This window comes from Pongo pygmaeus, chromosome 1 (genome assembly GCF_028885625.2).
Source record: "Pongo pygmaeus isolate AG05252 chromosome 1, NHGRI_mPonPyg2-v2.0_pri, whole genome shotgun sequence".
Classification (NCBI taxonomy): Eukaryota; Metazoa; Chordata; class Mammalia; order Primates; family Hominidae; genus Pongo; species Pongo pygmaeus.
The window spans coordinates 107,401,783-107,429,584 of record NC_072373.2 but is presented as its reverse complement, the minus strand read 5'-3'; the positions used below and the strand labels follow the sequence as shown (position 1 = coordinate 107,429,584).

Genomic DNA, 27,802 nt, shown 5'->3' with positions numbered 1-27,802 from the left:
TTGATTGTCAACATGGTGCTTCAAGAAAATGCTCATTGGAGCATTTCAGACTTTGAATTTTCAGATTAGGGATGCTCAGCTGGTAAGTATAATGCAAACATTCCAAAATTCAAAGAGATCTGAAATCCAAAGCACTTTTGGTCACAAGCACTTCAAATAAGGGATACTTAACCTCTAAATGCATTTGTCTCTCAGCAAATTGGTAACAAGTAGAGGCTCAAATCTCCGACATAGTATATTATAGATGGCACTTTTGCTGCAAGGGGCAGAAGAAATGGATAAAAAATTATTTTAAAGCTGTACATAGTCCTCCATAATGCACTGTCTTACATTATTATCTTACTGCATCATGGAGAAGAATTGTCTGCATCTCTCAAGGGGATTATAGCTCCCTGAAGGCAAGGACTATGTTTTATATTTGTATCACCACTTTATGGTGAATTTACATCTCCACAAGTTGAACTGAATTGATTTGAGCTATACCATTTCCCAAAGGAGTCATTTGATTTAGAAAGCAGTAAATGAAACAAGGGCCGTCCCTCTGTAGAGGAAAGCCAACAGGCACTTCCATAGACATTTTATCAGGAAGTGGGAGAACTGATTTCATCCTACCCAAATGCCGTATTTTAGGCCATTATCCTTTTGTAATGAAAATGGGTGAGAAGATATTAATATTTCTCCTCTTCCTCCTCTATCCTCTTAGTCTTATCTCAAAAAGTCTCTCTTGAAACTCCTCCTTCCATAAGGCCTGCATTTCCGCCACTGGAGACTTGTTCCTTTGAATTAAGTATAGCCCTCTTGAGGCCAAAGTTTTAAAATGTAAATACCTCTGGGAAAAGTAACACATTACATCTCTATTACTTTTATATAAATGCATTTAACCCAGGCTTTTCTCCTCGTGGAAAGGACTAGGCTCCTCCGGGGGCTAAGAATGATGAAAAGAGAGGAAAGCAATGATGCCCAGAGAAGAACAGATGTATGGGGCAGGGAAAAATGGTGCTCAGGTAAAAGTCGGCCTCTGTCCCAATCTCACTGAGGTCTGGCCCTGAATAAAACCAATAATAATAATCGCAGTAGCCTTTATTGCTCGTTATGTGAGACTCATTTCTTCGTGGTAAAACTCCTTTACAAAGCTCATTACAAATAACTCCTTACACAGGACTATTATCCCTTTGTAATTAAAACAATGTATTGCATCCTCCACTTGGGATTCCTGTGAAACAGCATGGGTAATACACAATGGCACTCTGAAAGCTTTTATTTAGTTCCTCTTGAGTCAAAGCAGAAGCTTCCAGGAAAGATTTATCAGCTAATTCCAGAGAGTTATCTCAAATAACTCACATGCAAGATATGGGAACCATGGGGGAGATTCAAAGCTCCCTTTATGGTGTGAAGAAGGTGCAAATGTAAGATCATCTCCAAAGCTCTCATGAAACCAATGACGTATCACCTGTGGATTTACTGGGGAAAGGGTGAGACCTGTGGCGTGAGCAGAGAATGAGGGCTTATCTCTTCTAAGCAAGCTAACATTTCCCTGACGTCTTTCTTTTTTCACTAGAAAAATGTATTTTTTAATAGGTATGCTTTGTATAAAAGAAATTTTGAACTTTTGAAATCCACTGTTTGTTCTTTTCAAAGGGTACTAATAGTGGGCCTCGGTGTCCTTATCTATAACTCGGATTAATAATGCCCACCTCAGAGGGCAGAAGTGAGGATCAAATGAAGTTGCATGTGAAGCACCTGGTCAGAGCCAGGCACAAGGGAGAGGCTCCATGGTTATTTGCTAGGTCCCTTTCTAACTTCTCTCAACCTGACTGTAACCCCAGAACTTGCTCTGGGAAGCCACTGTGTCAAAACTCCTAGATCCCATTTCTAACTTCTACTCTCCCATAAACTACATTGCTGACAAGAAGCTGCCTCTTCTAGGTGCAACAAAAAAGGATTTTGATTTCCCAACTCTCCCATAACCAAATTTTCCAAATCCAAAGACTGGAATGCATGACCTCACCATACGGATGGGTTTTTTTCTTTTCAGATATGTTAATTTATTTATCTGACAAGTCTTTCAAAGGCAAAATAATTAAGATACATTCAGTTATGTATGTAAAGAACTATCTTTTTAAAGAATGAAATTACATCAAAAGAAAGAAAACTCAGCAAAAAGTCCTTGATTATTTGACATTGGGACTGTTGGAAACAGCACAGTCATCACAGACACCTTCATTCGCTGATCACTAAGGGTTTTTAGAGTTGTTGCCAACAATGTTATGTCCCATTCGGTCATGGGCTGACCTTTCTTTGCCAAGTAGCCTGGAACATTTTAGTCCTTTGTTGCATGTGTTGCCATTTCCTCAGACCCACAGATCTTATGACACACACTCTGGGTGTTGCTGAGCTGAGATGCCTGGAAAGTGGTCAGCATATCCAAGTGATGTGAATGGAGGGAGAATCCTCCAAAAATAGAAACATAAACAGAGGTAAGGTTGACAAATAAGTCAAATTGCCATATCATTATTTTGTTTGGGGTAGTTTAATGCTGTGGCTCATTTTTATCTCATTTCTTACATCCTTTAGCCAAAGCAGAAAGACTGGTTATCCCCATTCCCCTCTGCCCGACCTTCCTACCATCTCAGAGACAGGCTGCTTGAGGGCAAGGACTGTGCCTTCCAATAAAGAATTCAACTAGCAGATGCTCATTGAGTGAGTCACAGTTAATTACTTAATAAATCTGACATTGAAGTCCAGACTGTGTGACCTGCACAATTGTTTCCCTTTAGTTAACACCATTCTTCATAGAGCTAATGAATGCCCAAATCCACTGAGAATTCTCTAGAGCTTCCCCTTCTTCCACAAATGGAATGGCTCCAGCTTGACCAGGCTAAGAAGCACAGTGACACCCATCTTAGCTGGCTTAATTCTCAAATTCTCAATTGCTGGATAAGTCTTATCTATAGCCACAGCCAGCCCTTGACAAACTGTAAGTCTAGCAAAATTGTGTGTCTCAAACACGTGTGTGGTTTTTTTTTTTCCTCCTACATCTCCTCACCATCACTGGCTTCCCTCTTCCCCTACTTCCATTTTCATCACTGCAGGGCCCAAGCTCTTACCTGTCTTTATCAGAATTAACTCTTAGGGGGATAAGAATGGTATGGAAAATATATATCAGTTAGCATCAGTTAAAGAGGCCAGTCAACTCCTGCCTCTGAATACTATATTCCAGCCCCTCAATTAACCATTTCCCTCCTTTTTAGCCCCGCTCCATTTCTCGGATCCATCCTGAGAGGCTGAGAGTGTGTTTGCACAAGCACGGGCTTTGGAGTCTAGCTATGTGACAATGAACAAGTCACATCATCTTGCAGTAAAATGGGAACAATAAATACCTACCTCTTGGGGTTATTGTGAGGAGTGAGATAATATGTATAAAGAGCTTAGTACCAGACCTGAAACATAGTAAGTACTCAATAAATGGTTGCTGTTATTATTACACTTCCCACCCCAATCTGGTACTTAATTTTGATCACTCTCTCCATATACCAGCAGGTCTTTGAGGTCAGGATCTTAACTAATCTATCTTTGACCCCCTGTACAGTGCCCCATGTCTAGCAAAAGGTAGATGCTTAGTAAATGCTGAGTGAAGGAACAGGACCAACACTCTGCCTTAGATAGAGTGGGGCTGACTCCTGGGCTCCTGAATTGTTCCCTGAGTTGTAGCTCCTCTTGAATTGGGCTTCTGATTAAGCTTTATTCTAGTTTCTCAGCTCTCCAGAGAGGACTAAACATTTTCTGCACCAGGGACACTGGATTCCTGTCCCTGAGTCACATTTCAGGCTGGGGCTAAAGCCCAGGAATAATCCCAGGCATCGATTCTCTGCACCAGGTTCTACATGGTCCAACTGCCGAGGAATAGCTTGAAGTTCAATACTCTTCATCTCCATCAGCACTTCTCCCATCGATGTGGACAACTGCCATTTTCTAAACCTTACATAAAATGTGAATAAAAGTTTTTTGTTGTTGTTTTGTTTTTTGACACGGAGTCTTGCTCTGTCACCCAGGCTGGAGTGCAGTGGCACAATCTCAGCTCACTGCAACCTCTGCCCACCAGGTTCAAGTGATTCTCCTGCCTCAGCCTCCCTCTAGGACTACAGGTGTGCACCACCATACCCGGCTAATTTTTATATTTTTTAGTAGAGACAAGGTTTCACTATGTTGGCCAGGCTGGTCTCGAACTCCTGACCTCAGGTGATCCACCTGCCTCAGCCTCCCAGAGTGATGGAATTACCAGGCATGAGCCACCGCACCCGGCCTAAAAGTTTATTTTTAAAGTACTGCTTTGTTGATTGATCTATGCTATACAATCTAAGTAAAAACAGAGTGCTTGCTATGCAAAAGCAGCTTTAAGACAAGAATCCTAACACCCACTCTGTCTTTGTCTTTTCGGGCTGCTATCACAAAATGCCATTGATTGCATGGCTTATACACAACAAAAATTTATTTCTCACAGTTCTGGAGGCTGAGGTCCAACATCAAGGCACCAGCAGATTCAGTGTCTAGTGAGAGCTTCTTTCTGTTTCCTTCTAACTGTGTTCTCACATGGCAGACAGTCCAAGGCAACTCTCTAGGGCCTCTTTCATAAGAATATTAATCCAATTCATGAGGGCTCCATCTTCATGACCTAATCACCTCCCAAAGCCCCAACTCCTCATACCAGCACATTGGTGATTAGATTTCAACATGAATTTGGGGAGTATATAAACATTCAGACCATAGCACCCTCCAATCTGATTCTTGTCCCTAAGTGCTACCCCAATATGGAAATTCTAGAGCCACCACTAACCCTGTACCCTGGTCACTGATAGACGATTTCTGCTAAACTTGGAAACTTGAGCTAAACTTGGGCTGGGGCAGCTCCCCAAGCACTGCCCTGCTCTAAGGCTGGAAAGATGGAGGGGATGTTCTCTTTTTTTCATCCACCCATAGGAAAACCACCCTAGCCTTGGATCTTGCTTCCCTATGACCTGCTGTTGAACCCTGGTCACTCTCATCTTCCCAGGCCTTGTCCAGTGTATAAAGGAGTGAGTGAAAAAAGTGAAAAAGGAGTGTGAAGGGTCTCCCAGCCTGATTGATGTATTCCTATACCAAGGGCCCCTTCCAGGTAGTGGATTTAATTCAGCCAGAAATGGCCTTCTCAAAGCCAAAAAAGTCTCTTCCAGGCAGATGGAGGAGGTTTACCTCAGCGTGACATCTGACACTCCCTTTCCTGCAGTGCAGCTCTCGTTGCCTGAAACGCCCTCCCTGAGTCAGTCACCCTGCATCACTTGCCTCAGAACTCAGGGCTCTGCACACGTGCTGTAGGCATTTCATCTATTTTAATAATAAAACAAAAATGACCTCAGCATAGGGACAACAGCAACCAGTCAATGGCTGCAAAATCGTTCCTACAATTTCATATTAACATTCTGTCATCAGTGACAGCAATGATGAAGGCATCCATTTAAAAAAAAAAAAAAAGGAAAGACTTAGCCCTGGGAAGATGGATAATTATCTCTGCTAATTACTTCTGTGCCTTTGTTTAACCATTGCCCAGCCCAGAAGGCCTTGCCCCCTACCGCATTCCCATCAATTAAAGTCTTACTCATCCTTGAAGGCCCAACTCAAATGCCACTTTCTCCAAGAAGCCTTTCCTAGTCCTCCAGTTAGAATTAATTGTCTTCTGCTCAATGTTCCTGTGATGTTTATTGTACAATATTCTCATGTCATTATATTAAAATGTTATCTATTTATTACATAATATATATTATGCAGTATTCCCATATCATTATTATAAAAATGGTACCATAAAGGTATATGGAAGATGATTAGCACTCTCAGCAGCCTATAACTCAGCCTCAATAAAAAAGAACTATTTTAAGATTATGAATAACTTCATATCTGCCCCACAGGTCAGGCTCTAAATATACACAGTTAGAAAGAAACTAACTTCTTTGACATTGTGAATCACAAAATCTAGCTGTTCTAAAAACAAACCTGAAAGAAAATGTAGGTATGAGCCATACCCCACGTTCCTTCATCTGCTGGGATAAACACTTCACTTTGTCCAAAAGATGTCAAGTCTCAGAATGAAACACGCCCTACTAACCTAATCAGTCCATCACACCACATAAGACACATAAAATCCTCTTTCCATCATTCCAGCTATGCTCAAACTCACTTCCACCTGAGGCTACTCACTAAACTTTTAAGCAACTATAGCAACAAGCATCATAAAAATAGCTATCACATATTGAGTCTCTACAAGTAGTAGACCATATGCTAGATTATTTAATATCTCAGTTAATCCTTGTGAAAACAAAAGGGTCAATTTCTCAAAGTCACAGCTACTAAGTAGCATATTGGAGATACAAATAAAGGTCTAGCTCCAAAGCCTATGCTCTTACCATTAGGTATTCCTGCTTCCTTAGTCATTGGAAAAGTTTCCTAAATTTTGTAATTTAGGTGGAAGCTGCAACTTTCACCCATGGTTGTGAGTTTTCCTCTTTGAGACCATCAAAACATATCTAATTCCCCTTCTACTTTACCAGCCTGCAAATAATTAAAAAGAGGTGGCGTGACTCCAAGACCTCTTATCTCTGGGCTAGACTTCCTTCAGCTGTTGTCCGTCTTATAAAATGGCTTCAGATCACATCATGGTCTGGCCCTCATCTCTTTTTTTATTATTGTTATTTTTCCATAAATTATTTTTAATTTATGGAATTATAATTCTATAATTTATAATATTCCATAAATTATAATTCCATAATTTAATTTATGGAATTTTAATTTTAAAAAATAAATTATATTTATTTTTCCATAAATTATTGGGGTACAGGTGGTATTTGGTTACATGAGTAAGTTTTTTAGTGGTGATTTGGTGCACCCATCACCCAAGCAGCATACACTGCACCTTATTTGTAGTCTTACCCCTCATCCTCCTCCCATGCTTCCCCCAAGTCCCCAAAGTCCATTGTATCATTCTTATGCCTTTGCGTCCTCATAGCTTAGCTTCTACATATCAGTGAGAACATATGATGTTCAGTTTTCCATTCCTGAGTTACTTCTATTAGAATAATAATCTCCGATCTCATCCAGGTTGCTGCAAATGCTGTTAATTCATTCCTTTTTATGGCTGAGTAGTATTCCATCGTATAAATATACCATGGTTTCTTTATCCACTCCTTCACTGATGGGCATTTGGGTTGGTTCCATGATTTTGCAGTTGTGAATTGTGCTGCTATAAACATGCATGTGCAAATATCTTTTTCATATCATGACTTCTTTACCTCTGGGTAGATACCCAGTAGTGGGATTGCTGGATCAAATGGTAGTTCTACTTTTAGTTTTTTAAGGAATCTCCACACTGTTTTCCATCACACTGTTTTCCATAGCGGCTGTGCTAGTTTACATTCCCACCAGCAGCGTAGAAGGGTTCCCTGATCACCGCATCCATGCCAACATCTACAGTTTTATTATTTTTTTATTATGGTCATTCTTGCAGGAGTAAGGTGGGATTGCATTGTGGTTTTAATTTGTATTTCCCTGATCATTAGTGATGTTGAGCATTTTTTCATATGTCTGTTGGCCATTTGTATATCTTCATTTGAGAAGTGTCTATTCATGTCCTTAGCCCACTTTTTGATGGGATTGTTTGTTTTTTTTTCTTGCTGATTTGTTTGAATTTGTTGTATATTCTGGATATTAGTCCTTTGTCAGACGTATAGATTATGAAGATTTTCTTCTACTCTGTGGGTTGTCCGTTTACTCTGCTGACTGTTCCTTTTGCTGTGCAAAAGCTCTTTAGTTTAATTAGGTCCCCATTATTTAAATTTGTTTTTGTTGCATTTGCTTTTGAGTTCTCGGTCATGAAATCCTTGCTTAAGCCAATGTCTAGAAGGGTTTTTCCAATGTTATCTTCTAGAATTTTTATAGTTTCAGGTCTTAGATTTAAGTCCTTAATCCACCTTGAGTTGATATTTGTATAGGGTGAGAGATGAGGATCCAGTTTCATTCTCTGACATGTGGCTAGCCAATTATCCCAGCACCATTTGGTGAAAAGGGTGTCCTTTCCTTAACTTTATGCTTTAAGATCAGTTGGCTATAAGTATTTGGGTTTATTTATGAGTTCTCTATTCTGTTCCATTGGTCTATGTGCCTATTTTTATACCATCACCATGCTGTTTTGGTGACTATGGCCTTACAGTATAGTTTGAAATCAGGTAGTGTGATGCCTCCAGATTTGTTCTTTTTGCTTTGACCATGAGGGCTCTTTTTTGGCTCCATATGAATTTAAAAAATTTTTTTCTAATTCTGAAAAGAATGATGGTGGTATTTTGATGGGGATTGCATTGAATTTGTAGATTGCTTTTGGCAGTATGGTCATTTTTACAATATTGATTCTACCCATCCATGAACAGGGGATGTGTTTCCATTTGTGTCGTTATGATTTCTTTCAACAGTGTTTTGTAGTTTTCCTTGTAGAAGGTTTTTGACTCCTTGGTGGGGTATATTCCTAAGGTGTTTGTTTGTTTGTTTGTTTTGCAGCTATTGTAAAAGGGCTTGAGTTCTTTATTTGATTATCTGCTTGGTCACTGTTAGTGTACAGAAGAGCTACTGATTTGTGTACATGAATCTTGTATCCAGAAACTTTGCTGAATTCTTTTATCAGTTCAGGAGCTTTCTGGAGGAGTCTTTAGGATTTTCAAGGTAAACTATCGTATCATCAGCAAACAATAACAGTTTGACTTCCTCTTTACCTATTTGGATGCCCTTTGTTTCTTTTTCTTGTCTGATTGCTCTGGCTAGGACTTCCAGTACTATGTTGAAGAGGAGTGATGATAGTGGGCATCCTTGTATTGTTCCCATTCTAAGAAGAAATGCTTTCAACTTTTCCCCATTCAGTATTATGTTGGCTGTGAGTTTGTCATAGATGGCTTTTATTACATTAAGATATGTCCCTTGTTTTCCAATTTTGCTTAGGGTTTTAATCATACAGGGATGCTGGATTTTGTCAAATGCTTTTTCTGCATCTATTGAGATGATCATGTGATTTTGTTTTTAATTCTGTTTATGTGGTGTATCACATTTATTGACTTGCATATGTTAAACCATCCCTGCATCCCTGGTATAAAACCCACTTGATCATGGTGGATTATCTTTTGATATATTGTTGGATTTGGTTAGCTAGTATTTTGTTAAGAATTTTAGCATCGGCCGGGCGTGGTGGCTCATGCCTGTAATCCCAGCACTTTGGGAGGCCGAGGCGGGCAGATCATGAGGTCAGGAGATCGAGACCATCCTGGTTAACACGGTGAAACCCCGTCTCTACAAAAAATACAAAAAATTAGCTGGGCGTGGTGAGCGCCTATAGTCCCAGCTACTCAGGAGGCAGAGGCAGAGGCAGGAGAATGGCATGAACCCAGGAGGCAGAGCTTGCAATAAGCCGAGATCGCACCACTGCACTCCATCCAGCCTTGGCAACAGAGTGAGACTCCATTTCAAAAAAAAAAAAAAAAAAAAAAAAAAAAGAATTTTAGCATCTATGTTCCTCAGGGATATCAGTCTGTAGTTTTCTTTTTTGGTTATGTCCTTTCCTGGTTTTGGTATCAGGGTGATGCTGGCTTCATAAAATGAATTTGGGAGGGTTCCTTCTTTCTCTATTTTGTGGAATAGCATCAAAAGGATTGGTACCAATTCTTCTTTGAATGTCTGGTAGAATTCTGCTGTGAATCCAGCTAGTCCTGGACTTTTTTTGGTTGGTAATTTTTTAATTACCATTTCAGTCTCGCTGCTTGTTATTGGTCTGTTCAGGGTATCTAATTCTTCCTGATTTAAGCTAGGAAGGTTGTATTTTTCCAGGAATTTATCCATCTCTTCTAGGTTTTCTAGTTTATGTGCATAAAGGTGTTCATAGTAGCCTTGAATAATCTTTTGTATTTCAGTTGTAATACCTCCTGTTTTGTTTCTCAGTGAGGTTATTTGGATTTTCTCTCTTCTTTTCTTGGTTAGTCTTGCTAATGGTCTATCAATTTTATCTATCTTTCCAAAGAACCAGCTTTTTGTTTCATTTATCTTTTGTATTGTTTTTGTTGTTCTTTCAATTTCATGTAGTTCTGCTCTGATCTTGGTTATTTCCTTTCTTCTCCTGGGTTTGGGTTTGGTTTGTTCTTGTTTTTGTAGTTCCTTAAAGTGTGATTTTAGAATGTCAGTTTGTGCTCTTTCAGTCTTTTTTTTTTTTTTTTTTTTTTTTTTTGAGATGGAGTCTCGCTCTGTCGCCCAGGCTGGAGTACAGTGGTGCAATCTCAGCTCACTGCAAGCTCCGCCTCCTGGGCTCATGCCATTCTCCTGCCTCAGCCTTCCAAGTAGGTGGGACTACAGGGGCCCACCACCACACCCAGCTAATTTTTTTGTATTTTTAGTAGAGACGGGGTTTCACTGTGTTAGCCAGGATGGTCTCAATCTCCTGACCTCATGATCCACCCACCTCGGCCTCCCAAAGTGCTGGGATTACAGGCATGAGACATTGTGCCCAGCCTCTTTCAGTCTTTTTGATGTAGGCATTTAGGGCTATGAACTTTCTTCTTAGCACCGCCTTTGCTGTATCCCAGAGGTTTTGATAGATTGTGTCATTATTGTTATTTAGTTCAAAGAATTTTTTAATTTCCATCTTGATTTTGTTTTTGATCCAATGCTGATTCAGGAGCAGGTTATTTAATTTCCATGTATTTGCATGGTTTTGAAGGTTCCTTTTGAAGTTGATTTCCAGTCTTACTCCACTGTGGTCTGAGAGAGTGTTTGATTATAATTTCAATTTTCTTAAATTTATTGAGGCTCATTTTATGGCCTATCAGATTGCCTGTCTTGGAGAAAGTTTCATGTGCTGTTGAATAGAATGTGTACTCTGCAGTTGTTGGATGAAATGCTCTGTATATATCTGTTAAGTCCATTTGTTCCAAGGTATAGTTTAAATCCATTGTTTCTTTGGTGACTTTCTGTCTTGATGACCTCTCTAGTGCTGTCAGTGGAGTACTGAAGTCCCCCACTATTATTGTGTTGCTGCCTATCTCATCTCTTAGGCCTATTAACAACTGTTTTATAAATTTGGAAGCTCCAGTGTTAGGTGCATATATGTTTAAGATTGAGATATTCTCCTGTTGGACAAAGCATTTTGCCATTATATAATGTCCCTCTTTGTCTCTTTTAACTGCTGTTACTTTAAAGTTTGTTTTGTCTAATATAAGAATAGCTAACCCTGCTCACTTTTGGTGTCCATTTGTAAGAGATGCCTTTTTCCACCCCTTTGCTTTAAGTTTATGTGAGTCCTTATGTATTAAGTGAGTCTCCTAAAGGCAGCAGATAGTTCATTGGTGAGTTCTTATCCATTCTGCGGTTCTGTATCTTTCAAGTGAAGCATTTAGGCCATTTATATTCAATGTTAGTATTGAGATGTGAGGCACCATTCCATTCATCATGCTATTTGTTGCCTGTGTTCTTTGTTTTGTTTTTTGTTTTTATTTTTTAACTTGGATTTTTGTCTTATAGGTCTTGTGTGGTTTATGCTTTATAGAGTTTCTGTTTTGATGTGTCTCCAGGATTTATTTGTTTCAAGATTTACAGCTCCTTTTGGTAGTTCTTTTTTTTTTCTTTTGAGACGGAGTCTCGCTCTCGCCCAGGCTGGAGTGCAGGAGCACAATCTCAGCTCACTGCAAGCTCTGCCTCCCAGGTGCATGCTATTCTCCTGCCTCAGCCTCCCAAGTAGCTGGGACTACAGGCACCCGCCACCAAGCCGGCTAAGTCTTTGTATTTTTAGTAGAGACGGGGTTTCACCATGTTAGCCAGGATGGTCTCGATTTCCTGACCTCATGATCTGCCTGCCTCAGCCTCCCAAAGTGCTGGGATTACAGGCGTGAGCCACCATGCCCGGGCAGCAGTTCTTACAATGGTGGCTTGGTAGTGGTGACTTCTCTCAGCATTTCTTTGTCTGAAAAAGACTGTATCTTTCCTTTATATATGATGCTTAGTTTCACTGGATACAAAATTCTTGGCTGATAATTGTTTTGTTTGAGGAGGCTGAAGATAAGGCCCCGATCCCTTCTAGCTTGTAGGGTTTCTGCTGAGAAATTTGCTGTTAATCTAATAGGTTTTCCTTTATAGGTTATCTGGTGCTTCTGTGTCACAGCTTTAAGATTCTTTTCTTCATCTTAACTTTGGATAACCTGATAAAAATGTGCCTAGGTGATGATCTTTTTGCAATGAACTTCCCAGGTGTACTTTGTGCTTCTTGTATTTGGATGTCTAGGTCTGTAGCAAGGCTGGGGAAGTTTTCCTCCATTATTCCCCCAAAGATGTTTTCTAAGCTTTTAGAATTCTCTTCTTTCTCAGGAACACCAATTATTCTTAGCTTTGGTCATTTAACATAATCCCAGACTTCTTGGAGGGTTTATTCATATTTTCTTACTCTTTTTTCTTTGTCTTTGTTGGATTGGGTTAATTTGAAGACCTTGTCTTCAAGCTCTGAATTTCTTTCTTCTACTTGTTCAATTCTATTGCTGAGATTTCCCAGAGCATTTTGCATTTCTATAAGTGTGTCCAGTGTTTGCTTATGTTTTGATTGTTTTTTCTTTAAGCTATCTATTTCCTTGAATATTTCTCCCTTCACTTCTTGTATCATTTTTTGGATTTCCTTGCACTGAACTTTGCCTTTCTCTGGTGACTCCCTGATTAGCTTAATAACTAACCTCCTGATTTCTTTTTCAGGGAAATCAGGGATTTCTTCTTGGTTTAGATCCATTGCCGGTGAACTAGTGTGATTTTTTGGGGGGTGTTAAAGAGCCTTGTTTTGTCATATTACCAGAATTGGTTTTCTGGTTCCTTATGTGGGTAGCTTCTGTCAGAGTGAAGGTCTAGGGCTGAAGGCTGTTGTTCAGATTCTTTTTGTCCCACGGCGTATTCCCTTGATGTAGTACTCTCCCCCTTTTCCTATGGATGTGGCTTCCTGTGAGCTGAACTGCAGTGATTGTTGTCTCTCTTCTGGGTCTAGCCACCCAGTAAGTCTACCCAGCTCTGGGCTAGTACTGGGGGTTGTCTGCACAGAGTTCTGTGATGTGAACCATCAATGGGTCTCTCAACCGTGGATACCAGTGCATGTTCCAGTGGAGGTGGCAATAGGAGGTGCAATGGACTCTGTGAGGGTTCTTAGCTTTATGGTTTAATGCTCTATTATTGTGCTGGCTGGCCTCCTGCAGGGAGGTGGCACTTTCCAGAGAGCATCAACTGTGATAGTATGGAGAGGAACAAGCAGTGGGCAGGTCCCTTTAACATCCAAGATTATATGCCTTTGTCTCCGGCTACCAGGGTGAGTAGGGAAGGACCATCAGGTGGGGGCAGGGCTAGGTGTGTCTGAGCTCAGACTCTTCTTGGGCCGGTCTTGCTGCAGCCACTGTGGCAGATGGGGGTGAGGTTCCTAGGTCAATGGAGTTGTGTACCTAGGAGGATTATGGCTGCCTCTGCTGAGTCATGCAAGTTGTCAGGGAAGTGGGGAAAGCCGGCAGTCACAGGCCTCACCCAGATTCCACACAAACTGAGGGACCAGTCTCACTCCCACCATGCCCCCACTAACAGCACTGAGTCTGTTTCCAGGCAGTGGGTGAGCCAGGCTTGAGAACTTGCCCTAGGCTACCCACCTCCCAGCTGCAAAAGAAAAGGGCTTGGTTCTTCCCCCACCTGTGGAGTCTGCACACCAAATTCACACCCTCCCCTGAGTTCTGGCCAGGAGGCTTCTTGACCTATTCACACTGTTACAAAGTTCAGCTGGAGACCTCCTTCTCCCTGTGGAGAAGGAAATGTTGTATCTGGGACATCACTTCAGTCTGCTGAAATCTTTCTAAATCCTAATCTTGTCATCCAACATAGTCACTAACCCTCTCAGCAAATTTGATCAGTATATTCTGTGAATCCATCCATGTCATTAATAAAAATGTTGACTGGGACCCTGTGTCAGGCCTCTGAGCCCAAGCTAAGCCATCATATCCCCTGTGACCTGCACATACACATCCAGATGGCCAGTTCCTGCCTTAACTGATGACATTCCACCACAAAAGAAGTGAAAATTTTCATGCGTGTCTGTGTGAAGAAACCACCAAACAGGCTTTGTGTGAGCAACATGGCTGTTTATTTCACCTGGGTGTAGGCGGGCTGAGTCCGAAAAGAGAGTCAGCGAAGGGAGATGGGGTGGAGCCGTTTTATAGGATTTGGGAAGGTAATGGAAAATTACAGTCAAAGGGGGTTGTTCTCTGGTGGGCAGGGGCAGGGGGTTCACAAGGTGCTCAGTGGGGGAGCTTCTGAGCCAGGAGAAGGAAATTCACAGGGTTAATCACTCAGTTAAGGTGGGGCAGGAACAAATCACAATGGTGGAATGTCATCAGTTAAGGTGGGGCAGTGCCTTTTCACTTCTTTTATGATTCTTCAGTTACTTCAGGCCATCTGGGTGTATATGTGCAAGTCACAGGGGATGCGATGGCTTGGCTTGGGCTCAGAGGCCTGACAAAAATGGCCTGTTCCTGCCTTAACTGATGACATTGTCTTGTGAAATTCCTTCTCCTGGTTCATCCTGGCTCAAAAGCTCCCCTACTGAGCACCTTGAGACCCCCCACTCTGCCTGCCAGAGAACAACCCCCTTTGACTGTAATTTTCCTTTATCTACCCAAATCCTATAAAACGGCACCACCCTTATCTCCCTTTGCTGATTCTCTTTTCGGACTCAGCCTGCCTGCACCCAGGTGATTAAAAGCTTTATTGCTCACACAAAGCCTGTCTAGTCATACTCCTATTCACTGTTCTCAACTACTCATACATGCCCTGCTCTTGTTTACACTGCCGGTTTACACTGTTTCTCCAAGCCATCACAGCTGATATCTCCTGGTGCTATCCCCAAACTGCCACTCTTAACTCTTGAAGTAAATAAATAATCTTTGCTGACAGGACTATGCTGAATCTCCTTAGGCACTCTAATTAGATGTCCTAGGTCCTCCCAATTCTTAGACATTTAATACCTGTTTTTCTCCTTCTCTTATTCCGTTTAGTTTTTCAATTCATACAAAACCGTATCCAGGCCATCACCAATAATTCTAAATGACAAATGTTTCTTCTAACGGTCCAACAATATCACCCCTTACTACAAAATCTTCTTTCAGCTTAATCTCTCCCACTCTAGGTTCCCACACCGCCCCTAATCCCACTCAAAGCAGCCCTGAGAAACATCGCCCATTACCACGTCATACCACCCCAAAAAAATTTTCACCGTCCCAACACTTTACCACTACTTCATTTTATTTTTCTTATTAATATAAGAAGACAGGAATGTCAGGCCTCTGAGCCCAAGCTAAGCCATCATATCCCCTGTGACATGCACATACACATCCAGATGGCCGGTTCCTGCCTTAATTGATGACATTCCACCACAAAAGAAGTGAAAATGGCCTGTTCCTGCCTTAACTGATGACATTGTCTTGTGAAATTCCTTCTCCTGGCTCATCCTAGCTCAAAAGCTCCCCTACTGAGCACCTTGTGACCCCCACTCTGCCCGCCAGAGAACAACCCCCCTTTGACTGTAACTTTCCTTTATCTACCCAAATCCTATAAAACGGCCCCACCCTTATCTCCCTTTGCTGACTCTCTTTTCAGACTCAGCCCTCCTGCACCCAGGTGATTAAAAGCTTTATTGCTCACACAAAGCCTGTTTGGTGGTCTCTTCACACGGACACGCATGAAACCCTGCAGCAAATGACTAGAGACCTCCCGTAAAGTTGACGCAGATTCATTAATCATCAGTCTTCACATGTGATTGTTCGACCAGTTACATATCTGCTTAACTGTTCTGAGCTCACAGGTCTATATCCTGCTGAAACTCACTAGCTCAGTAACCCCATCAACAAAGGAAATGGGTTTAGTCTGGCATAATTTGTTTCAAGTGAGTTCCTGTTATTTTATGAAGGTTCATCTGGCAGGATGGATCCTAAACCCACACTGCTTCTGCTGACGGTGTCTGTACCTAAGGTGGGAGTTGTGATAACATAATAAATAATCTATAATCACTTGCAGAACCCTAAGAAGCCAGGATTCCCAATTACCTACCCAATACAAAACAAAAAATACATATATGCAAAAGACCAGCCTAAAGTAAAATGGCAAAATTTTTCTTTGGCTCTCTGACACGTTGCTCTCAGCCTTCCTCTATTGCATGGTATCCTTTCTTTCCTACCCCATATGAATCCTGTGACCTCATGAGACCCTCTGACTTCCCAAGGCTCCCCACCTTGGTATTTTATTTCATTCCTGCCCTCCCTTAAATGCTCCAAGCTCCAAAATGAACTCTTCCTGAACTCCTCCCTCCATTCTACTTTCTTAATGTACTGGTCTCAGATAGATAAGACAAAAAACAACTGGACTGTAAGAATTCACACTGAAGTATGAATGACCAATTACCCTGCAAGAATGCAGGTATTTGTAAAATAGGAACATAGCTAACCCCAAATAAGCTCTACTTAGTGGAATTACAAGCCCTGTGATAAAATCTGGGTGGAAAATTGCAAACAGAATTTGACATATCTTTTGCTGGGGGGGCTTTTGTAGTAGTCAGGGTTCTTGGATATAAGTAACAGAAAACTTCCCTGATTATCTTAATCAGAAATGAGATTGGAAAAGGTATCAGGTATGTATACTCAGAACTGATGAGGAGGCTTGGAAGTCAGACAGAACCCAAGAAAGACTGGGCAGCTGAAACCTCATTTGGATCACACAACAAAAATATGCTGTCTAGAAAGCCTTGGCAGACTCCACTGCTAATGGAGCTTGACTCGTACTGGACTCTAAATACTGAATCCCTAGGCACCTGAATCCCTCCTGCTTTAAACATTTTCAACCATTCCTAAAATTCAAAGACCAGGCCCAAAGTGTCCATTGGTCAAGGCTGGGCTGCATAGCCACTCCTCAGTGCCAGGGAAGAAGAGAAGAGTATTTTCCATTCTTTAGCTTTCTTAATGGGAGAGTAGTCCTCCTCACTCTTCCTCCTTCTTTTAGGATTCAGAAGTAGATTATCCAAGAGCATGAGAAATGTCTAGTATAACTCCTAGAACTCCTTAAGTTTTACATATACTTTTAATGACAGTCTGATCCTGTATCTGCCCCTTCTACAGCCATTTGTTGGGGTTGGGGTGAGCTTGCCACCTTCAAGAGTCATTGTGGTAGACAACTGAGTACTGTATCTGTTTCTTGGCGGGCAGGTCTACACAAACCTGCCCCCAGAGTCCGAGAAAGCCTCTCAGCTGCTAAAGAAGGAGGCTAACAAATCCAGTTTCTTAGAAAGAACATTTATTTAATAGGAACTTAACAAACAGAAGCCATGTCTATGTCTCAGGCAGTGGCACGACAAGATGGATGATCCTGCACCATTACCCTCCAGACTGGGTGTTTATATACTGTAGAAGAGGAGCACAAGTGCTTCAGAGAGAACAGATAGGAATTTGCCATAAGGGCAGAATTTACAGTAAGTACGAACTCACCCATAAGGAACAAACCAAAAATCTTAGAGGCCTTCCCAGAAGAGGGGTCAATCAGAAGCCAAATGGCGAGTTAGCATCTAAGATAGAATTGCTTTGGCCTCTACAGTATCACCCCACACGTATCCCAAGCTCAGCAGTCAGAATCTTGACAAACTTTTTTTTAAAAAACTGTTGGAATATGCCACACATACAGAAAAGTGCACAGATCATAAGTGCACTTTCATAAAGCAAAGTGAAATTTCACAAAGCAAACATATCTTCTGAAGAAATATTACCAGCCACCCCAGATGCCCCCCATCTGCGTCAGTTACTACCTTCCCAAGGTGACCACTACCCTGGCACCTGGTACAACTGATTTTTTTCTTTGCCTTCAAATTTTGAAAAATTGAATTGTATGGTATTTTCTCTTTTAGGGCTGGATTCTTTCACTCAACATTTTGTTTGTGAGAGTCATCCATATTGTATGTGGTTGTATTTGACCAACCACTTTAGTAAGATTGCTGTCGCACTAGCTGGCTGTCCCAAGGGGGCCTGGGATTTACTGACAATCATATACTGAGGTCAGCTCAGAAACAAAACTCTAGACATTTGTTACATTCACAAGAAATCTGGGCAACCGTGATTAGTTCTAGTGAACTTGAATATCACCCTTTTGTTATCCTGTGCTAAAACCAGGGAGATCTGAGTAATAATAGTAGTGATACAGATATAAGGAATCCCTTAGATTTACAAAAGTGTTTTACATGAGCTTAAAATGCTCTAACAAGTGTCCTCTTGGTTCCTAAAAATGCTTGCACCAGGAACAGAATTCAACTTCCCAATAATTAAAGGACTTCATATTTGGAGTTCAGGGAGTTCCGGCCTTGTGACAGACAAGAACTCACCATTCACCTGGACATGCCCAAGTGAGTCATCTCTGTGTCCAGTGCAGTGGTCTCTAAACACATGGGTCATTTGGGATAAACTGGTAGTGGAGAAATGGTAATGAGGGGAAAGTTACTGGTACAGCTAGAGATAATGAAACTGGTTTACAAAGAGGCTGCAGATGGAGACAAGGGAATGCATTAAGGGAGGGGCAGGCAGGACGAGGAATGCTAGATGATCGGACTAAAACATTTAAGCTCTCCCAAAAATGTGCTCCGGAAAAGCAATCTCCTTGGAGAAACAGGTTGAAGATTAAATTGCACCTCCCTGGGGGCACTCGCAGTCATACGTTAGTGCGCTTGTGGGGTAGAGGGATCTGGAGGTGAGAAGCCAGAGGGAGAGCTAGCAGGGCTCTACGAGGAGGCAGCATTCCTGGTTCTCGGCTGTTTGTTTTGTAAATGGAAGAAGAAAGTACTTTGCATTCCATAGGTGTCTGTGGGTAAAACCATCACTTTGCAAACCTCTGTTCTTAAACCAATAGGACAAAGAGTGGTTGCTGCATGTCTGCAAGCTGGGTAGTTTGAAGTTAGCGAGGAAGGCAGTGAGATGACAGTAGTCAGAGGGGAGTCAGAAGTCTGGTGCTACTGGGGACCAAAGAAGCCATGAGGGGTCGCACCTTGGCTCAGTGGGCTAGCCTTTCTCCATGCGAATGTATCTGTTTGTCTCTGCTTCTCATCTTCAACCCAGCCCCAGACTCAACGTCCTTTATGGCTCTAGATGGTGATAGAGAAGGTGAGGCAAACAGGAAAAGCAGAAGGAAAAGAAGCAGAGAGAAGAAAGTGTCTGAGTCAAGAAGGAAAAGTTGAAAGACGGCCAAGATGAGGGAGAGAAAGGATTGTGGGAAGGGAGCAGGGAGGGTCATCTTAGTCCTGTGTTGACACTTCCCCCAAAACCCATGAATTCCCCCACGGTGTGAGTGGCAGATGAGGTGAAACCATGAAAAGACATGGAGGGGTAAACAGTGAGAGGCTGCAGTGGGCTGGGAGCTAAAGCCCTGCTTCACACTTCACTGCAGTGTTCACTCACATTTGCCTTGTCACTCACTCTTAGCCTATTCAGAATTTTTGAAAACGAAACCTGATATTCAAAGTTAAGCACTCTTCAAGTCAGGTCAAGAGTCTCAACAATTATGTGCATCTGCATATATGAGGCAGTGTTAGAAGCTGAAGAGATATGAAAACGAGACCAAAGAATGTCCTACCAAGGACTGTCAGACAGATGATGTTAAGGGCCACAGGTGGGTAGATTTTACTAAGATGCTGAGAGTCAGCAAGGGGAGAGAACTCACCCAGTTGAAGGAGTCAGAGAAGCCTACCAAGAGGAAGCCATACTTAAGAAGAGCACCGAAAGATAAGGAATGGAATAAGGAATTCCAAGTAGAAGGAAACACCTCGGCTGGGCAAAGGGACTCGTGCCTGTAATCCCAGTGCTTTGGGAGGCTGAGGCTGGAGGACTGATTGAGCCTGGGAGTTTGAGGCTGCAATGATCACACCACTGTGCTCCAGCCTGTGCGACAGAGCAAAACCCTGTGTCTAAATAATGAAAATAAAGAAGGAAACACCTTAAACCAAGACCCACAAATAAAAAAGTACTGGGCATGTTTTAAACATGACTGATGCTTCTGTGTAGTCAAAGGTATAAGGAGATGAGGCTAGAAGGAAGAGAAGCCATATTATAAAGGCATTTGAATGTCAGAGTTTGGATTTCACTTTGTAGTTAAACAGGAGCCATTGAAAATTTTTCTGCAGGGAAGTTCTATGACCAAGTAGCATTTTAAGAAGAATAATCTGGCAGCAATATATATAAGTAATCATCATGACAAGGACTGAAGTCAAGGAATCCCATTAGAAGGCTACTAGAATAGTCTAGGGGGAGTAATAGCCTAAATTAGGCTTGTGTGTGTGTGTGTGTGTGTGTGTGTGTATATATATATATATGATATATATATGAGAGACATATATATGAGACATATATATATGAGACATATATATATATGAGACATATATATATATGAGACATATATATATATATATGAGACATATATATATATATATGAGACAGGGTCTTGCTCTATTGCTCAGGCTGGAGCACAGTGGCATGATCATAGCTCTATAATCTTAGATTCATAAGCTCAAACAATTCTCCCAGCTCAGCCTCCCAAAGTGCTAGGAGTACAAGCATGAGCCATTGTGGCCAACCCAGATACACATATTTTTAAATGTTTCATTGATAAAACCTATAGAACTTAGCTATTGATTGGATGTAGTTGATACAGGAAAGGAAGTCTTGACTCCAAGGTGTGTGTCCAGAGCTGATAGAAGTGTAATGGTTCCATTAACATAAATTTAAAAATCAGAAAGAAGCTCAGAAGTGTAGGGGGAGGGGAGGTCTTAGTTTTGGGATGTATTGAAATGTCAGTAGAATATTTAGATAAAATGTCTAGCCAGTAGTTAAAATACAGAAAGTAAATGATTTGTGGCTGAATATATAGACATAATGACTAGCTTCATAGTAATAGGAGTAGTAAAAATCACACACAAAAAAATTGTAATGCTGAGTGTTCAGTCCCAGAGCAAGGAGTGTGGTAGTTTAAGGGAGGGGCTGTCATCATCCTTGCTTTCAAGTTAAACTGTTAACTAAATTCCCCCCAATGCTAGCTTGGCTTATGCCCAGGAATGATCAAAGATAGCTTGGAGATCAGAAGCAAGAAGAGTCAACTATGTCAGGTTTCTGTTAATGTCATAGTTATGAAAAGGTGGTCTCACAGGGACTTTGGATGAGAGAGTTTCTTTTATTTTCTTTTTTGTTTGTTTGTTTGTTTTGTTTTTTTGTTTTTTTGAGATGGAGTCTCACTCTGTTGCTCAGGCTGGAGTACAGTGGCACGGTCTCAGCTCACTGCAACATCTTCCTCCCAGGTTAGGCAATTCTCCTGCCTCAGCCTCCCGAGCAGCTGGGATTACAGGTGAGCACCACCATGTCTGACTAATTTTTGTATTTTTCATAGAGACAGGATTTCATCATGCTGGCAGGCTGGTCTCAAACTCCTGACCTCAAGTGATCTGCCTGCCTCGACCTCCCAAAGTGCTGGGATTAAAGGCATGAGCCACTGCGCCCGGCCATGACGAGAGAGTTTCTAGTTGAGGGGTGTTTACTGCCTGTATGTGGAACGTTAACTGAAACTGCACCTATCACTGAAGGACATAAAATGATCCTGTTACCTGAAATACCCATACTGTCTGGGATGACGTCAGTTAAATATGTTAATGAGGATGGCAGTTCCCAGAGTTCCATACTTAAATAGCAATGGTTTATATAGGATCATGCCACCTGGGGAATGCCAGAAGGAGATACTCACAGGCACAGATCCTCTTTTTCTCTAAAACTGACTCTGGAACTATGTGAGGAGCTGCCAGATTCCATGGTTCCTGATAAACAGTTCCCTCACTGACAAAAAGCTATTGGATTTGTGGATGGCAGTTTCAAAGTGAAAGGACCACCTCTTGTTTGGAAGGCTGCTCCTCTGATTATTTATCAAAATAAGACTCCAGGCCCCACCCAGACTCCTGGAGCTGGTGGGGCAGAGCCTGCTGAGGAACCAGTTCTTGGCCATCTTCACCCTGGAGGAGCTGCCCAAGGAGGTCTTCTGTCTGCTGTTCATGGAGGCCTCCACCAGGAGATGCTGTGAGATTCTAAAGGCCATGGTGCAGGCCTGGCCCTTCCCCTGCCTCCCTCTGGGTTCCCTGATGAAGATACCTCATCTGGAGACCTTGCGAGCTATGCTGAAGAGACTTCATACACTACTGGCCAGAAGATTCGCCACAGGAGGTAGAAACTTCAAGTGCCGGATTTGCAGGATGTTGATGAGAATTTCTGGACCATATGGTCTGGAGCCAGGGCCCTGTCCTGCTCCCCAGAGGCCATGAGTATGAGGCAGACAGTGGTGGACTGTCCAAGGACAGGAGAGCACCAGCCCTTGAAGGTGTTCATAGACCTCTACCTAAAGGAAAACACCCTGGATGAATGTCTGTGCTACCTCTGTGGGTGGATCCACTACAGAAGAGGTTTAGTACACCTGTGTTGTAGTAAGGTACAGAATTACTCAATGTCCACTTCAAATTTCAGAAATTTATTGGAAGAGGTATACCCAGACAGCAGTATCCATGAGTTGGAAGTCTGGAAAAAGTGCTCGCTGAATAGAACAGGAAAGTTTGCCCCTTACCTGAGCCAGATGAGCAATCTTCACAAACTCTTTTTAGCCTTCAGTTATGGGCGTGAGTCATACATGCGCGGCCAACAGCAGTTCATTCCTGACTTGGACTCTCCATTCCTCTGCCTGGAACCCCCAGATGCTTTATATAAGAAAAGCCAATAATATCAAAGAGCACCTGCTCAGGTGCCTCAAGAACCCCTTGGAGGCCTTTACATTCTGTCATGCTTACCTAGCTGATCGGGACATGGGGTGTCAGTACCCAAGCCTCAGTCAGCTAAAACAGCTGCATCTGATTCATATCCTAATGTGGACCACCAATCTTGAGCCTCTTGGAGATCTGCTAGAGAAAGCTGCTGCTACTCTCGAGACCCTCATCTTAGAGGACTGTCGGATTTAGGACTCCCAACTCAGGGTCATTCTACCTGCCCTGAGCCGCTGATCCCAGCTCACCACCTTCTACTTTCATGGAAATGAGACCTCCATGAATGCTCTGAAAGTCCTGTTGCATCACACAGGTGAACTGAGCAAGTTAGGCCTGGAGACATATCCTGCCCCTCTGGAGAGTCTTAACAACAGGGATCATGTCAGTTGGGAGATCCTCGCCCCAATTCAGGCTGAGCTGATGCGTACACTCAGGGAAGTAAGGCAGCCCAAGAGGATCTTCTTTGGTCCTGCCCCCTGCCCTTGGCCATCTGAGAAACTGGAGTTCCATCTCTGCTCCTAGGGAAGGCCTGGTTAGTGGGGTGGATAGGCTTTTTCCTGGACACTTGGGCACTAAAATCTAGGACGCAGGTACATTTTGTTGTTGTTGTTGTTTTGAGACAGAGTTTCATCTGTCACTCAGGCTGAAGTGCAGTGGCACAATCTCAGCTGACTGCAAACTCCGCCTCCCAGGTTCAAGTGATTCTCCTGCCTCAGCCTCCTGAGTAGCTGGTGTTACGGGCTTGTGCCACCATGCCCAACTAATTTTTGTATTTTTAGTAGAGACAGGGTTTCACAAGTTGGTGAGGCTGACCTCAAACTCCTGACCTCAAGTGATCTGCCCACCTCTGCCTTCCACAGTGCCAGGTTTACAGGCATGAGCAGCCGGGCCCGGTCAGGTGCATCTTAAAGGAAGCACAGAGCCAGTGTGTTTCAGGCACGTGCTCGCTGTGAGTAGAAAAACAAAGGTGACTAAGCAGGGGGCAGTACTGGGTGAAAATGCTAACTTGGCGTCCATGAGGCCTTCAGGGACCTGTGTCCTAGAGTCAGAACCTGAAGTTCTAGAGTGATGCAGGAGTTACTCCCGCAAGGATGGTTATTGAAAAATGTCAAAAATAAATGGAACCTGAGTGGAAAAAAAAATTGTAATTCTAACACATAGCTGAGACCAGGAATTAGGCTAAGATAATTAAGCTAAAAATATATATGTATATATAATTTTTTAAAAAGCCTTATAAATTATATGTTGTTTGTCTTTATCTGTTTTGCATTGCTAGAACAGAATACCTGAGGCTGGATATAAAGAAAAGAGCCTTATTTGGCTCACAATTCTGGGGACTGGGAGGTCCGAGATTGGGTAGCTGCATCTGTTGAGGGCCTAAGGCTGCTTCCACTCATGGCTGTAAGTGGAAGGGGAGCAGACATGTGCAAAGAGGTCACATGGCAAGAGAGGAAGCAAGAGAGAAACTGAGGAAGCCAGATTCTAAAAGCCCACTCTCACCAGAACTAATCCATCTCCACAAGAGGAAGAACTGACTCACCCCCACAGAGGGCATTAATCTATTTATGAGAGAGCTGCCCCTATGACCCAAACCTCCCAGCAGATGCCACCTCCCAACACTGCCACATTGGGAATCAAATTCCAACACGAGTTTAGGCAGGGACAAACCACATCCAAACTATAGTACTGTAACTATCCATGCTTAGAGATGAACAGAACTAGGTTAGAGAGATTAGGTAAATGAGGATTTGAAGCCAGGTATTCTGACTTCCAAAGACTGCACTCTTGGCCACCATGCTTTACTGCATCTATAAGGGCTATTTTGACAGCTAGTGTGCAGAGAACACGTGAGTGGTGGGGAAGTGGACGCAGTAGGCAATGGAATGAAAAAGAACAAAAGAACAGAAGGCAGCAATGGCAGGACCCAGGGGAACAGATAGAAGCCTAAGCAAATGTATAAGTCTGGGGAGATCCTGAAGAGAAGCCTAAGAAAGGCTAATTGGCACAGAAGGACCCAGGAGGCAGTTGGAAGGGATGGAATTAGAAGGCCTAGGAAGGAGTTAGCCTGGTCAAAGAAAAGAGAGACTTTTCTGGAACAAAGAAGGAGCAAAGTAAAAGTACCAAGGAATTCTGAGGAGAAGCTGAGAGATCTTAGTTGTCATGGTCAAATTTTATCCCCCAAAAAATGTCGAAGTCCTAACCTCCAATATCTGTGAATGGGACTTTATTTGGAAATGGGTGTGTGCTGTTGATCAAGTCAACATGGGGCCAGTGGGTTGGGCCCTAATCCAATATGACTGTATCCTTATAAAAAGGGGAAAAATGGACACTAAGACAGACATGAGGAGAATGCCATGTGAACCTGAAGGCAGAGATCAAGATGATATGCCTACAAGCCAAGGAATACCAAATATTGAAATTGTTCTTTTTTTTTTTTTTTTTTTTTTTGAGACAATCTTGCTCTGTTGCCCAGGCTGGAGGGCAGTAGCATGATTTTGGTTCATGCAGCCTCCGTCTCCCAAGTTCAAGCAATTTTCCTGCCTCAGCCTCTTGAGTATCTGGAATTACAGGCACCTGCCAAAACACCCAGCTAATTTTTGTATTTTTTTAGTAGAGACAGGGATTCACCATATTAGTCAGGCTGGTCTCAAACTCCTGAACTCAAGTGATCCACCTGCCTCGGCCTCCCAAAGTGCTGGGATTACAGGCATGAGCCACTGTGCCTGGCCCAGATATTGCATTTGAAATGCTATATTGAGAAGACATCCAGAAGCTAGAAGAGAGGCATGGAACAGATTCTCCCTCACAGCCCACAGAAGGAACACCTTTATCTTGGGCTTCTGGCCTCCAGAACTGTGATAAAAAATTTCTGTTGCTTAAGTTACTCACTTTGTGGCACTTTTTATTATGGCAGCCCTAGCAAACTAATACAGTGACCTTGACTTTCTCAAGAAATAGGCAACTTGTTCCCCATATCACATAGCTTCTGTAAAGAAAGACTTCTGGCTCAGTCCAGGGCCAACCCAGGTGTGGTTGGTGGAGATAATATAAGTGCAGCACTTGGGCCAGAGCTTAGGAGAAATCAAATGGGAAAAGTCTTTTTCCCTTCTCCCTCCAGGGATTCAAACAGCAACTGATTTCCTCATCCAGCTTGACCCTCTAAGGTGTTCTGGGAACAGGGTGCAGGAATGCAAGGTAGGCATGCTCCCTGAACTGAGCTGTAAGGAACCTGGCTTGCTTTGGTCAAGGATAGGCCGAGGTAAACATTCAGAGTGACTCAGCGAGTTTAGAGCGCAGGCGTATAGCTCCACTTGTTGTCATGCCATGTAGACATAACATAGAGAAGCTCACCACCATAGCCATAATATAGGGAATGCTCATCACTTGGCTCTAAGCCGCTATTGTCTATAAAAGGTATAATTGCTTTGCCAACACTGTACAGGCACACTGGTGTCCAGAGAAAGAGCCAAAGCTGTCCATCTTTGCAGACAGACAGAGGGGAGCCAGGATGCAGCTTGGCTCACTCATGTCCAGAGAGAGAAAGAGTTAAGCTGCTGACCCTGAAGGCAAGGGAGAGCCGACCATGCAGCTGTGTGTGGGAGCCACTGAACTAACCAGCTGAGACAGGGTGGACAGTGTGAGAAAGCTGTTGATGACAGCTGATGCTAAATGAAATCATCTTTCACTTGCCTACAGCCCCCCAAGTGTTCTTTCTGCTCATCCACCCACTCCCTTCGGACTGCAACATGACATTTGGCATAGTCGTGAACCTGACATAAGCATAACTGAGGCAGGCAGATGTAAGGCCTGAGTGTGCAAAGGGCATTTCTAGGGTGGAATTTATACCTATGACCAGGGCACTGGGACATCCAGCTAACCCTGGATGTCGCCATTAGCATAGCTCACTTGGCATTTGAGGTTACATTAGATCCCTTGAGGTATTGTTGTGAGGCTGGCTTTTTTTTTTTTTTTTCTTTGAGGAGAAAAAGGAGGAATTCATTTTTATTTTCACAAGGTCTCCAGAAGCCTGGGTTGGTGCAGGTGGGAATGTGCAGCTGACATTGAAGCCTGTGGGAGGGTGGGAAGGAGCCCCACTGGGGATAACACGCCCCGGCCCCCACTTAGCTTTTACTCCTATCTCGGTGGTCTATGAGTCTTTTGTCCCCAGTAGCCCTACTGGTCAGGGACTGTGTCTCATTCTTTTTGATGGCCCCACAGTGCCTAACCTAGCACCTGACACATAGTCACTCTCCAATGAATATAGAGTAGTGGCTCAATAGCTTCTTCAGTATTAGAACAATGATGAATGTTTCCATGTTTCCCATTCCAAAAGCAGATTTAGAACACTGACACCCATTTAGAAGCAGGATCAAAGCCCACAGCATAAGGGCTATTCTGACACTGTTGACACCACCTATTCCAGCACACCATCTTCCAAGGTCAAAAGCAACTGCTCCCTTCCATTTCCCAGCTGTCTTGCCTGGGAAAAACAGGATTGGAACAGAACAGGAAGTATTAAGTAGGAAAACACTATAAGTTAGAATTGTAAAATGTAGTAACACACTAGAAGCCTGAAGACTCCTTAAGCAGGCCTGATGGAAAGCTGGGAAGGAGGAGGGACAATTGTGAAAGAGACCAAAACACCAGGTGCTTGAAAAACTTTGGTTCCCTGACTAATCAGTGGAGTCAAATGGAAAGACAGCCCAAGAGAGGACATTGCGGGTAAAGTGGAAACCGAAACCAGGCCGTTAAAAATATATAAAGAAGAGCCTTGCAAGGAACTCCATAATCAATAACAAAGACACATATCCCTGAAAGTAAAATAAAAGTTTGAAAAAAAAAAAAAAAGACATGTGAAAGAAAGAAAGCCAGCTAAGG

The 27,802-nt window shown here is 42.6% G+C and overlaps 1 protein-coding gene and 1 pseudogene across 1 annotated transcript in view; one reads left to right on the top strand and one right to left on the bottom strand.

The window, feature by feature from the left end:
• Positions 1-23,446, top strand: part of LOC129012087 (PRAME family member 17-like) — a 31,113-nt pseudogene extending 7,667 nt beyond the window's left edge.
• LOC129015142 (neuroblastoma breakpoint family member 11-like) overlaps positions 1-27,802 on the bottom strand; it is a 2,260,169-nt gene that overhangs the window by 1,779,727 nt on the left and 452,640 nt on the right.